Raw genomic sequence first — 14887 nt, forward strand, 5'->3', positions numbered from 1 at the left:
AGTGTGCACACACACACACACACACACACACACACACACTTACAGGTTCTCTGCCAACTACCTTCATTTCTGAGGCCCCAAAGATAACTCCGTCCAGGTGGCACATCTTTTTAAAGAACCATTTCACCAAGCCTGTCAACACAACTCACCTTTTGGATTCAAATGACCTTTGAGTAGGATATGTTTATTCCTGACATTCTTGCTCTATTCACCTGCCTTCCCTGAGCAGCTGGGGGAATGAAGGAAGAAACCCAAAAAACAACTCTGTAAAACAATGTGAGTCTGCATTTTGCACCTTAAGCGCTTTCAAATGATAACAACGATACGAATCCCTGCTGTTGGAGGACACCCAAGGGATCACTTCTTGGTCTGTTTCCTTCTCTGGAGAATGCTCAAGAAGGTTTCTCTGGAAAGTCAAGGGCCAGTCTTTGGGACCAGAGTTTTGATTTTCGGTCCATCCCTTCTTCGCTCCCTCTTAGTGTGCCTGCCATGAGTGGTTCTAGCTGTTCTTCTCTTTGGCTAGATTGGCTTTCCTGCAGCTGCTTGTCTTTAACTCAGCTCCAGTTTACAGTGGGGTTTGTGTGCGTGTGTGTGCATGTGCACAGCCATGCGCTGTTTTCCTTGGAGTAGACGCCAGCTCTTCCTTCTGAGGAACAGCATGATAGCCATTTGCGCCAACCTTGGGACTCCCTGCCTTTCATTGTGGTGTAAACAGATCCCTGTGCCTGTCATAAAGGTTGCTGCCCCCGCTATCAAAAGATAAAGCGTCTGGGGACTTAAAGGCTTGAAGATAAACAAGCAGCCATCTAGCTGAGAAGCAACAAAGTCCACATGGAAGAAGCATACCAGCCTGTGCAATCACGAGGTGTCGAGTCGATGGGATCAGGTATCAGGCATAAAAGACCCAGAACAAAGAATCATATCGATGTGAGTGAGGGGGAGGGCAGAGTGGAGACCCAAAGCCCATCTGTAGACAATTGGACATCCCCTTACAGAAGGGTCTCAAGGAAGAGACCAGCCAGTCAGGGTGCAGTATAGCACCAATGTGAAACATACAGTTTTCCTCTAGTTCTTTACTGCCCCCACCCCACTATCATGACCCCAATTCTACCTTAAAAATCTGGCTAACATCACAGCATGTACACAGACAAGAGCTCACAACACACGGAATCTAGGACAGATAAAGCCCTCTGGACCAACAATGAGAGTAGTGATACCAGGAGGGGAAAGGAAGGTGTGGGGGGAGAAGGGAATGGATCACAGTGATTTACAGATAACCCCCCACACACACACACACACACGGGGATGGACAACAGAAAAGTAGGTGAAGGGAGACAGGGGTCAGTGTAAGACATGAATAAAAAATAACAATGTATAAATTATCAAGGGTTCATGAGGGATAGAGGGCCAGGGGAGGGGAAAAAGGAGCTAATACCAAGGACTCAGGTAGAAAGAAAAATGTTTTGAAAAGGCTGATAGCAACATATGCACAAATGTGCTTGGCATGGATGGATGGATGGATAGATGGATGGACTGTGAGAAGAGCTGTACGAGCTCCCAATAAAATGATTTAAAAAAAAAAAAAAGCTGCCGCCATAGCACTTCCTGTGAGGCTCCTCAGAGCTGGCTCGGTGCCCGTGGGTCTGTCACTACCTTCCTGCTGCTCCTTCTGAGCGCTGAGACCTCGCACAGTCAACCCCATGGCTTCTCCGGCCGATCGGTGCCCTCTGCTCTGGCAGTCCTCCTTGGCCTTGACATGTGGAAGTGAGGGGTGTTTATATGTCCTTGATTCCGTGTGTTGAAAGCTCTTATCTGTACCAGTGTACATGTTCCTGTCTAGGTGGGTTTGTAAGGTAGAACTGGGGTCATGATGGGGGTGGGGGTAGGTAACATTAAAGAACTAGAGGTATGTGTGTGTGTCCATGGTGCTACACTGAACTCTGGCTGGCTCATCCCTTCTCCGTGACCCTTCTGTGAGGGGATGTCCAACTGTCTACAGATGGGCTTTGGGTCTCTACTGTTTGTTTTAGGTTTTCTGATGCCTGATCCCGTCAACACCTCTTGATCACACTGGCTGGTGCACATCTTCCATGTGGCCTTTGTGGCTTCCCTGCTAGATGGCTGCTAGTTTAATGTCAAGCCTTTAAGATCCCAGACGCTGTGTCTTCTAATAGCCAGGCACCATCAGCTTTCTTCACCACATTTGTTTATGTACCCATTTTGTCTTCAGCGATCGTGTCAGGAAGGTGAGTATCACAGAATGCCAACTTATTTAAACAAAGTGTTCTTGTGTTGAGTGAGGACTTGAGTAGAGGCCCAATGTCCATCTGCTACCTTAATACTTAACATATACATATATGTACATAGACCTATATCCTTATTGGTATATATTCATATATTTACATATATACATGCCTATATTTACACCTGTATATAAATGTCTTTTGCCTCCTAGTTAAGGTAGTACCTTTCGTTCTACGGTCACTATTAACTGCAACCGACTTGGAAAGTCAGTTCTGATAGAAAGACGCTGCAGGGTTGGCTCTCCCAGAACACCAGTAACTTGCCGCTTTCCTGTTGTTGATCTCTTCTTCATATCATACAGCACCGGATGGTGCCGGAGACCGGCACAGTCATTAAAGAGTGGCAATAAAGGCCTCATCTTGCGACAGACCCAGACTCCACAATGACAGTTCAGGCTCCTCTTCCACAGAACCATAATCTACGCTTCGATTTGTGCTTTGTCTGCCAGACTCCATAAGCAGGGTATTTAAAGCTGCCTCTTGGGCCTCTTGGTGAACCTCGGTGACTTGCAGGTAGCGACTGGCCTTTGGCAGGTGTTGTCGTCTGAAGCACAGAGTATGTCAGAGGGAAGATGAACACACCCCACACACCTGCATAGGAAATAGTGCTCACAGGCAGCTAAAGCAGCGGTTCCCAACCTTCCTAACGCCGCGACCCTTCCAAACAGTTCCTCATGTGGCGGTGACCCCCCAACCATAACATTATTTTCAGTACTACTTCGCTGTCATTTTGCTACTGTGACGAATCGGGTGGCCCCAGTGAAAGGGTCGTTCGACCCTCAAAGGGGTTTCAGACCCACAGGTTGAGAACCGCTGTGCTAACGTGATAAAAATAACTGCAATTTGCTTCAGTCAGTCGCCCGGAGGCCAAGTGTCACCTTTCACTCCCTGCTGCTCTCTGAGGCTGTCTCATCGCCCACAGTTTCGAGCATGACATTTGTGCTTGCACTAACAGAACTCTCATAGCTGTCTGCTCCCTGCTCCTGTCCCCTCTTGAATCTAATACTTGCGTTTTAGATTCCTCAGGTTGGGGACACGTTCACCCAGCAGGAATCTGATACTTGGTGTCGAGGCACTAGGTAGCATAACACATGTACCCCGTTGGGTACTGGGAATGGATTGAAATGTATCTTCACACACACACACACACACACACACACACACACACACACACACACTATATTGGAATCCTAACCCTCATAGCTGCTGTTTGGCGTAGGTTTTTGTTCCGTCAGTGGGGGTATTATCAGTGTAGACGGTGTCATTAAAACAGTGACTTAGTTACACAGAGAAGCTAGTAGGCAGACAGCGGAGTTGGGGAGATCTGCCGCACCGAGGTGGCCAAGGAATTGGCCGAGAAGGAGACTGAGACAAGGATCTTCCCCCATGATGGACAGTGAGTGCCTTCTTCTGCAGCTGCTGCTCAACTTCTTACTTCTACCCCTAAACAAAGGCCCCCTGTGCTAGTCTGGGTGGGCTAGAGAAACAAATCCATGGACACACATATGTGTATAAGAAAGAGATTTATAGACAAGAGCAATTGAACATTGAGAAAACATCCCAGCCCAGTCCAGATCAAGTCCATAAGTCCGATATTAACCCATATGTCCTACAGCAATCTATAAAGTCTCCTTCAGACTCATGAAACACAGGCAATGACACCGAATGTAGAAGATCGCAGGCCAGTGGGTAGAAAGTCTTTGGATCCAGTGGTGGTGTAAGCATCTCAGCGCTGGCAGGGGTCTCTGCATGGCTTCTCCAGCACCCAGGGCTGCATCAGGGTGGGTCCATGTGTCGTGTCAGCTATGTCTCCCAGGGTGTGAGCAGAGGGTCTCCCACCTCCAAGGAGGAAATACCGGAATTCCCAGAATCCTTAGGGGAAGGCTGTGCCCACATAGAAGCCTCATTGGCTATGAACTGATAGACAGGCTAGACTCCACCCCTTCACACTTAATCCTTAAATTGACACTCCTATAACTACCACACGCCCACTGTGTCAACCCATCTCCGTCGAGGGCCTTCCTCTTTTTTGCTGTCCCTCCACTTTATCCAGTGGGATGCCCGTCTGCCAAGGCCTGATCTCTCCTGACCATGTATTCAAAGTCCATGCGATGAAGTCCCTCCTCGTGCCCTCTAAAGAGCACTTCCAAGACAGTCTTGCTTGTTCTTGGAAGCCCGTGGTACGTTCCGCATTCTCCACCAGCACCGTCCTTCAAATGCATCGACCCTTCTATGATCTTCCTTACTCTATGTCCAACTCTCACACGGGTGGGAGGCGATCGGAAGAACATTGAAAAGCCAAGTGTTGGCTTGGGTCAGGCGCGCCTTATTCCTCAAAGTAACGTCTTCCTCGCCTGCTTCTCAACTCTTTGAAGAGGTCTGTGCGGCCGATTTACCCAGTGCAGCGTGTCGCTGGATCTCGTGACTGCTGCTTCTATGAGAATTGATTGTGCGTCGCCGGAAGAAGGCATTCTTGACCACATCCACCGTTTCTCCTTTGTTGATGATGCGAACTGTCCGTGCAGCTGTATTTTTGTTCGGTTCACATTGAGTTGTAATCCGTACGGACGGCTGCAAATCAGTATGCAAATGAAGTCTGCCAACAGTCCGCCTCTTAAAAGGCTTCCTTTAATTCCCCTCGGGGAACGTTCTTTCAGGCCCCGCATTCTGGTCCCAGAGGCAGGTCCCCTGAACCTTGGGCCGGCTTTCGGATGTTGACGTTTGTCATAAAAGTCTCCTTTGGTGACTGGGGAACGTGATGTCTCTCTTTTCCCTTGGCTCTGGGCGAAGGCCCTTCTCAAGGGGCTCAGCGTGTCCGCGCCCATGCGAATGCGCACAGAGGGAAGGACCGTGGGTGGATGTGGCGCTGGTGGGGCGGTGTCCTGCGTCAAGCTTCCTCCCTGGGCAGACTTGGCAGAGCGCTGACGGGCCATGGTGGCCGTCTCTGTGTCCCGCTGCCTGGCTTCTCACACTCTTCCTCCCACCTTGACTGAATCACCAACACCCGCCCCCAGCAGCTGCAGACGGATCGGGATCAGGCCTCCCACTCGCCGGAGAGACATCTCGCGTGAACCTGCTAAAGTAGCTTCCAAGCAGTTAGTCGTGGAGTGGGGGAGAGGGCGGGCGGGGAGGGAATGTTGGGTCACGGTCTGGAATCAAAGGCCTGAGTCATGGGTCGTTCTGATTGGCATGTGGAGCCATGCTTAACTGACCAATCACAGTGAAAATTAAAAAAAATAATAATAACATAAAGTCAAAGAGAACTAGTCTTGACGCTGTCAGGTTGATTCCATCGTAATGCAACTTGAACAGGGCTGACAGAGTCCAACTGCCCCGTAGTGTCCTCTCCAAGAGTCTTCTCCGAGGCGGCCATCATTCACAGGCAGACCATCGCATGGCGTTTCTCCTCCCGAGCGCCTGATGGCTTTCCATGGTGGGCCTCTCTCGGTTAGCAGCTGAACACCTATCCGCTGAGCCAGCAGGGCTCCTTTACGAGGAAAAAAAAGCCTCAGCTAATAGGCTGTAGCAAATCAATTGATTGCATCGGCTCCCACATGTAAGAACGGCCATTTGGGCATCCCATGTTCACTATTACTCAACGGAGCGAGGAGCCTGCGCTTTGCACGGGGCCCAGCACCCCAGCCTCGTCCCTGTCAGCCTCCTGGGCTGTTAACGGATCGCACATGTGTCTCAGAAGGAAACCTGGAAAGGAATGCTGCCGCCCCTTGTATGGAAATAGCATTCCAAATTCCATTCAGCAGGAGATAATGCTCTGGCTAGACCATCACGAGGCAACCCCAGAACGGGGCAGTTTGGATTGGAAAGGGATCACAGGAGCCGCGGAGCGAGCAGGTCTGACAGACGGTTTAGCCGTAAAGAGGGTGGTCTGGACAGGACCTGGAAGAGGGCCCTGTGCACACTCCAAGCCCATTCCCTGTGGCCTCCGAGAAAGAGGTGATTCCACGGGCCCTGAGCTTTTTTGTCTTCTGGTCCCCAAATGGGGCAGCAAAGATTTTGAGTCGCATCACCCAGGGAGCTTGCAGCCGGTTTCTTCTCTGATCCCACAAGGGCTTCTCCCTCCCAATGGGGTCCCGATGTTACCATGTGAACTGAGCGATGGGTATGGCTTCCTCCTTTCCTTTGTGCGCGGCGCCCGACACACCGTGTAGTGCAGCATATTTGCGGATAAAGGGGGCGGGGAGGAAGCGAGGATCAAAAGGCTGACAGGGAACCTGTGAGTGGAAGAGAAGGCGGACACAATAAAGAGGGTGAAGGGGGTGCCCTGGGCGCCTTGGGGGAAGGAATACTGTCTGAGTGGGGCATGTCTGTGTTCCAGAAACAGTAGGCCCTGCCAGATCGCTCACACACAAACACACACACGTAGTTACATGATCTGTTGTCAATTTGAGTCTTAAGAGGGAAGGGGTGGAGTTTCGCCTGTCAATCAGGTCACAGCTTGATGACCTCATTTGGAGACACTAAGGAGATAAATAGCTGCTGGAGCCAGGACGCTCGCTCACTCCCTGCCAGACATTCCTTCGGACAAGACACACGGAGCTACGCTAGAGCCCTGGAGCTGAAGGAGCCACGTGGAGACCCACGCCAGTGCTGAGATGCCTCTGCTGCCACTGGACCCACAAGACTTCCCACCCACTGGCCTGTGATCCTCCACATGATTTTGGCATCATTGCATGTGCTTCGTGAGTCTGAAGAGGACCTTATAGATTGGTATTGGGCATATGGGCTCATATCGGACTGATAGACTTGATCATGGCTGGGATGTTTTCTTAATATTCAATTGCTCTTGTCTGTAAAGCTCTTTCTTATACACATAAGAGGGTCTATGAATTTGTTTCTCTAGTCAACCCAGACACACACGTGCAGGTGCTCACACACACACACACACACACACACACACACACAATTTCATGTTTTGGACAACAGTGCACGCTGTTTCACACTGTGGAATTCACAGTGCACATTTGCACACTGGAGCCTGTGGGAAGGCCCCCATGAGACAGCCGCCCTTTTGGGCCTGTATTTCACTCAGCTTTTTCCCCAGCCTTTCAGGCCGTGGATGTTGTTACTGCCGAAATACCCCTTTCTATCTCAGAACACACTGAGCACACGTTGGCCAACCCTGGTGGGGGTTCACAACAGTCATAAACTGGAGACTGGCTGGCCTGATGGTATACCCCAGACTGTGTGCTACTGAGTCAAACAAACGATGGTAACTCTAAAGCCACCGACACACACACACACACCCCAGTTCCTCTTTGGTAAGATGAGCTTGATAGTCATTTTCTAAGATGTGCTCCTTAAAGCAGACAGCGCAGACCTCTCAGTGCTTCCTTTCCACACTCATGCAGTACATTTGTCTACATCAGGGGGCCTCAAACTACGGTCCGTGGGCCACACACGGCCCGCCGAGGACCTTTATCCAGCCTGCCCTGTGTTTTTGGCCTGTTTGTTTTTTTACATCAACATGATATGTGCAGTGTGCATAGGAACTTGTTTATAATTTTTTTTAATTACAGTCCGGCCCTCCAATGGGTCTGAGGGACCGTGAATGGCCTCCCCTGTTTAACAAGTTTGAGGACATCCGTGTCTGCATAAATGCCAAGAAAGAGGGGCTGTTTGCAACACAGCCTTTTCTCATCCGTCCTCATGGCCAATAGCAGGCAGTTCTGTTGTTTGCACTCAGAGTGAAAGTAGCCTTTTTTTTTTTTTTCCAATTGTGTTCTCGAAGACAAGGAATGACAAGAGAATTCTTGGTTGCTTTGGCTTTTGCTTCCTAATTATATAAAATTCTGCTTCCTAATTATACATATATATATAAAATTCTGCCAGCTTCTTCTACATTGGATGTTATCTTAGTTTCCTGGTGTTCCTGTAACAGAAGCACCACAAGTTACATGGCCCGAAACAAGAGATCCATTTCCCCACCCACTGATGAGCCAGCAAGCCCGAGCCACGCTCTGGGCCATGTCGATTCCTTCTTGTCGACACCCCTGGTCGCTCCTGGCTCCCAGGGCTCAGAGATGAGGCTTGCAGGTCACGGGTGCTTGTCTCTGTGTAGACACTGCTCTTTCGATAAGTCCGAAACGGGCAGGGTTAGTAGCCACTCTATCAAGGAATAATCTCAACGGATTGCTTAATCGTGTTCCATCGTGCAAGATGGTTGCATTGGGTTACACCAGATCACATCCACCGGTATGGGGGTCAGCATGCCATTGCATATTTACATATTTGGGGGTGGGGCCAGGGAGATACAATTCAATACTTAACAGATTGCAAAAGGGAAAAGCCCTTTTTTTTTTGGCAGCGGTGGGAGGAATGCCATGTTACTTACCGAGCTGTCAAACAGCTGTCTGCTAATTATGTGTAACAAAAATAACAGCCACAAACACAGCCAAGAGACAGCCATTGACAGGACGAGGGGACCCTGCTTACTTGAACAGCAGCAGAGTTGTGTGTCAGGATTGTATCCTGTGTTAGTCCTGGTAGACTAGAGAAACAAATCCAGGGAGACTCGTGTGTGTAATTAAGAGCTTTATATTAAGAAAACATCCCAGCCCAGTCTAGAAAAGTCCATAAGTCCGATATTAGCCCATATGTCCAGTGCTGGTCCATAGTTCCTCTTTAGACTCACGCAGCCATGCAATGACACCGAATACAAGAAGATGACAGGCCAGTGGGAGGAAAGTCTCATGGATCCAGTGGTGGTAGAGGCATCTCAGCGCTGGCAAGGGTCGCCACGTGGCTCCTCCAGCTCCAGGGCTCTAGCATAGCTCCATGCGTCTTGTCACCAGGAAGACAAAGCAGAGAGTGTCTGTGTGTATCTGGTCTCCAGTCAGTCACTTTTCTCCATCAAGCCTCCAGATGAGGTCATCAAGTTGCGACCCGAGTTACAGTCTAGCTCTTCGCAAGTTGACACCAGATTATATAACTGCCACAGGAACTTAGCATGACCCACCTTTGAACCTCACGGTTTGCTTTGCATGTGGGAGGCAGGTAGCAAGCACTGATTGAAGGTATCATTGAAGAATTTATGTATCCACCACCCTCTGCGTCATGTTCGCTAGGGGGTGCAGCTGGAAGAGACCCACTTGATGATTGAGCTGTGTTTCGAAGTTCTAACGGACACTTGCTGACCTTGTTCCTGTGTCTTCACCAGTTGGTTCACTCTGTGTACCTGCATTTTGCCTCCTCACCTGAGGTGGCCACCTTCTAACCCTGACTCTCTGATGGGTAGCACACAGCCTGTGGCCGCACAGTTGCAGGGAGAGGAGTCATAGAGTCAGACTCTGAGAAAGCATTTCGGGACTTTTGTGATATGTGGATCAGAAGACCTTTCTGGTGGCGGTGATGTGTGTGTGCACTCAGAAGCAATGCTGTTAGGATGGGTAGGGATTTCTCGGAGACTAGAGAAGAGAGACACTTGGCAGGTGACCCCTGTACTTCCCCCTGGCAGGGAGGTGAGGACAGAAACACAACATGGCCCTGAGAAATCACTGACCTGGTGACCCGCAGGTAGGAGGCTCTCTGCTCTGCACAGTGAACTCTCACTGCGGTGGAGGCTTCCCCCCACCCCCTCACTTCCTGGGGTTAGGTTCTCTGGCTGTGCCAGGTGGCATGAGGTGGGGCAGATGATGACGACATCCGAGTTGATTTGTAGATGTTGGGCTTCCCCTGGAAGAGGCCGCATTCTCCCCAGAGGAAGGTATTGACTGCTCACGCTCGGTGCCCGTGCAGCCCCAAACCAGGAGACCATGCCTGTGACTAGGAGCCAAGGGGGGCCTGCCCACAAGTCACAAGTGAGAAACAGATTAGAGTTGTTTGTTGAAGTATACCGCACCAGTATGGCACACCCCTGAGGGTAAAAACCAAAAGAAGTACTTTCAGCAGGGGGTTGGGGTTTGGGGGTGGGGGGTGGAATTACAAGATCTCCTGGAAAGCCAGGAGAGAGATGTGGGTTTCCTGAACACACGAAGAAGGGATGGGGAGCAAACCCCAATGTTCCCGTGCCCATCCCCCTTGCTCTTCTCAGTCTCCTCTGGTTGAGCATTGGGCGGAGGTCCGTTGGGCAGTGGGACACAGTCTGACGTTTTGTGATCCGTCTTTAGGGAGCCCCGGAGGCGGGGCTGCACAGTGTCTCTCAGTGGGCAGTTACAGGTAGCCCACTCCCTTGTGCAGAGGGGCATAAAGGAAGCCCTGTATAGATTTCTTCATGACAAAGCGCCCCCGCGGTAAGGGGGGGCCGGGAGGGGGAGCGTTGCAGGGTGCTGAGATGTTCTCCTTCCAGAATGAGGAGCCCAAGCCTTGTTCACAAGAGCACAAGGCACACTTCAGCCGCCCAGCGTGGCCGTGTAAATGTCCTCGTGCATGTTGCCTGTGCCCTTTGGGTGTCACGGCACGCCGAGATGTCTGCATGAAGCCCGTGGGAGACTCCTGTGGGTGATCATGGCAGCGGAGCCCCTCCTACTGAGAGTAGCACAGCTTCAGCGCACAATTGTTGAGCCTCTGGGGGGGGGGCACCTGCAGAAAGAAAGGTGTTCGCTTTCCGTTTTTACGCACCGCGGAAAGCTGCCAAGAGATTCTTCTCCAATCTAGCGACGCCAGGTTGGGGATGGCTGTCTGGCGAAGGGCTCTAGGCGATGATGACATTCGAGTTGGTTGTTGGATGGGGGTCTGGCTGGTCACCCCTTGTTTGAATGTTCTCCTGGGGAATGGAGGAGCCAACCTTTTCCCCTTCAGCTCAGCATGAGAGCTCCCCCGAAGACCTGTTATTTCATACCTTTGCATTAAAAATAAACCCACCGTGCATAGGGGACTCCTAGCCAGTTCCTAATATAGTTCTGTTTACCTGGGTAAAATCAAGGGGCGCAGCTTGGTGGCTTTAAAGATGATTAGCTATGTGTGTCCTGCCTAGAATGTCAGTTTTGTAATAAACACGGCATGGACTCAGACAGGAGCTGGTAAGGACGATTTCACAGAACTAAATGGTGTGGTTGTGTTAGTCTGGGTAGACTAGAGACACAAATTCATATATACTCGTATGTGTATTAGAAAGAGCTTTGTATACAAGAGCAATTGAATATTGAGAAAACATCTCAGCCCAGTCCATATCAAGTCCCTAAGTCCAATATTATCCCATATGTCTGATATCAATCAATCAATCCCTCTTGAGACTCAGGCAACACATGCAATGATGCCTAATGCAGGAAGATCACAGGCCAGTGGGTGGAAGGTATTGGGGATCCAGTGGTGGTGGGAACATCTCAGTGCTGGCAGGGGTCTGTCTCCACATGGCTCCTCCAGCTCCCGGCCTCTAGCATAGCTTCCCTTCCCCCCACCCCCGTGTCTTCTTAACAGGATTGTCTGGCAGGGAGTGTGTGAGTGTCCCTCCTCTAGTGAGCTATTCATCTTGCGGTCATCAAGCTGCAGCTTGATTGACAGGCTAAACTCCACCCCATTCACTCTTCAGTCTCAAATTGACAACAGATTATTTAACTACCGCAGTGGTCTACCCAAGACTGCATTTCAACAGGCTCCGAAATGAGGGTGTGTGTGTGTGTGTGTGTGTGTGTGTGTGTGTGTGTGTGTGTGTGTGTTGAGAACACCTTTTATGACTTTTATTTGGGTGTCTCTGGTTGTAGATAGAGGTAGAAAAGACTTTCTACTCCCTTAAAGACTTTCTGTCTTGGAATCCCACAGGAGCAGTTCTACCCTGTCCTGTAGGCTCCATAAAGAGTCGGTGTTCACCTGATGGCAGTGAATTTGTTTTTATTGTCTACAAAAGATGGGGCCAGAAGCTGTCCCGTGGTAGAATAAGACAGTGGTTAGATTCCTAGCCACGATGCCCAGCCCACCACCACCACCCATTGAGGGGTGGTGGCACATTCAGGCTGAGCAGACTTCAGCAGACCTTCCAGACTGAGGCTGACTAGGAGGAACGGGCTCACAGTTCACCCGTGGAATTCAGCCATGGAGAACCACACAGAGCACGGTGGTCCTGTTATTAACCATTCATGTGGATGGCAACAGCATTTCCCGCTGGTGCACACAGAGTCACCGTGTGCCGGAGGCCAGCGTCAGGATGACCCACTCCAAAGGACATCCCGTGTTCACCGACTACCATCTAGTTTTGGCGGCACCAGTCTCCAACACAGAGGGGTCTCGCCTGGAGCCCACAGCACCCAGAGGCATCCCTGGAAGGTTGAGGCCAAGGAAGGAAGGGGTGTGGTAGGAGAGAGGACGAGAGTGCAGGGCTGCCAGCAGTGACCTCAGCTACCCCGTGGTGCTGTTAGCGGACCGCAGAATCTCAGCAGTGCCGCCTTCATAAGAAAGAGAGGGAGCCCTTGAGGGCCAAGGTGTGTTCCCCAAAGGTGATAACTGCCCCCAGCGTCTTTGCCTAACCCCCCACCCTGCTTCAAAAGTAGAACTCCTTTCCTGTGAGGAGATGGGAAAACAGGTGTACCTGGGTATGGGAGACTCCCTGAAAGGAGGAAAGGGGTGGAGTTTAGAACAATCTCAAAAACCACACACCTTTTCGGATTTCAAAGTGAAAATGGCCTCCTGTGTCTTGGAAATGGAGCCTCCCGGGAAGGCTCTTTGTCGACAGGGCGAGGAGACAACTCCCCTCCCCCCCATACACACACACACACACACACACACACACACACCTCTAGCTCTCTCCACAGTCTGGCCTGAGCCTTGGCATGTTCACAAAGGCAGTGGCTGCTGACTTGGTGGAAAGTGTCAGCTTGCCACTCGCTGGAATGGGAGTCGAGTATTATTAAGACCTGAGCGGTGGAAAAGCTTCCCTCTGTCCTTTACAGGGTTTGCTTCAGCAAAGATGCTTATCTTTCGATCTTCTCATTGCTGCCTGAACTAGTTCATCTTGATATTATCTAAAAGTCAGGGTGGGGTGGTGATAAATGGTGCTTATGGGGAAAAAAGGTGTCTGGGAAAATTAGGATTGTAAACTGGATCATTATCTACTAAGCTGCAAAGCTATTAAGCACCTTAGGCATTTGTTCCTGGCCGAAAGGACACCTCCTGGAGCCAAGTCTGAAGCAGTGGTTCTCCACCTTCCTCATACCATGGCCCTTTCATACACTTCCTCATGTCCTGGTGACCCTTCCCCCCACCCCACCATACCATTTTCATCACTGTCATTTTGTGACTGATAAATCAGGCGACCCCTGGGAAAGGGTCTTTTAACCACAAAAGGGGTCACGACCCACAGGTTGAGAACCGCTGGTCTAGAGCACCTTCAGCTAGTACTTTCCTATCTTCAAGCTAAGTCCTGACTTAGGTATAAGGGCCACTAGCTTTTTTAACCTTTCCTGGGCAATACGAGTACTCCTAAGAGGCTCTACAAGCTCATCTCTTCATCCCTTGCTGAATTACTGAGGGAGGAGCCACTTAAAAGATCAGCTAGCATCAGAAGCTGTATTTGGAAGGAGGCATAGTATCCATGGAGCGGTGATGCATTGGGTGGCTGTGCCTGCAAGGTCAGGAGTTCGAAACTGCCAGCCACTTCTCAGGAGGACAGGGGCTTTCTACTCCCCTTAATGCACCTTACAAATCTGTCTAGACCAGAGCACTACACTGGGACAGATCAGAGCTCTGAACACACAGAATCCAGGACAGATAAATTTCTTAGGAATGACAATGGGAGTAACAATACCATGAGGGTAGAGGGAAGGTAGGGGGAGACAAAGGGGGAACCGATCAAAGTCATTGGCATATAACACCCCTCCTCCCCAGGGGGATGAACAAAGAGAAATGTGAGTGAAGGGAGACAGCAGATGGCGTATGATATGAAAATAATAATAATTTATCATTTATCAAGGGGTCACAGGGTGGGAGAGGAAGGGATAAAAGGAGATGATACCAAGGGGTCGAGTAGAAAGAAAATGTTTGGAAAGGATGATGGCAACATATGTACAAAGGTGCTTGCTACAATTGAAGCGTGGATTGTTATAAGAGGGGTAAGAGCCCTCAGTACAATGATTTATTTTTTATAATGATTATTATTTTTAAAAGGTTCCTGGAAGCCTACAGGGGTCAGTCCTTCCCTGTCCTGTAGAGTCACTATGAGTCAGCATTGACTTGATGGCCAGGAGTTTTGAGTTTGAGCATCTACAAGCAGTGCCCTTGGTTAGTACACTCAGCTGCTAACTGAGAGATTCCACCCGGAGCCACCCTAGAAGAAGAGACTGCCTTCTCAAAGCCCAGCCGTTGGGCACCCCATGGAGCCCAGATCTGACACGCATGGAGGCACCAGGAGTGGGGGTTACTCGGTGGCCAACGGGAGACAACAGTTCTGTCGTGATTTGCCGCAAACTCAGAGGGTTCCTGGAAACTGGTGGGAAAGCCTTACTGAGGGTCCCTAGGGAGGGGGTTGGGCCACAGACCTGAGCATTCCTTTTCAAAGGAGCCCGTTGATGGCATTTTGAATGTCCGGGAACCCATCTGGCCGGCTACACTCAATGGTTCTCCAAGTGCCCAGGGCCCTGGACCATCCCCAGCCACCCGCTGTGGGCATGCTTGTACCAGGAACACAGAATGTACCT

General features: G+C 50.4%; 1 protein-coding gene across 19 annotated transcripts in view; it reads left to right on the forward strand.

Annotated features, from left to right (window-relative positions):
- KIAA1217 (KIAA1217 ortholog) overlaps positions 1–14887 on the forward strand; it is a 944408-nt gene that overhangs the window by 662153 nt on the left and 267368 nt on the right. The gene's annotated exons all lie outside the window — the stretch shown is intronic.

The sequence above is a fragment of the Tenrec ecaudatus genome, chromosome 6 (genome assembly GCF_050624435.1).
Source record: "Tenrec ecaudatus isolate mTenEca1 chromosome 6, mTenEca1.hap1, whole genome shotgun sequence".
NCBI lineage: Eukaryota > Metazoa > Chordata > Mammalia > Afrosoricida > Tenrecidae > Tenrec > Tenrec ecaudatus.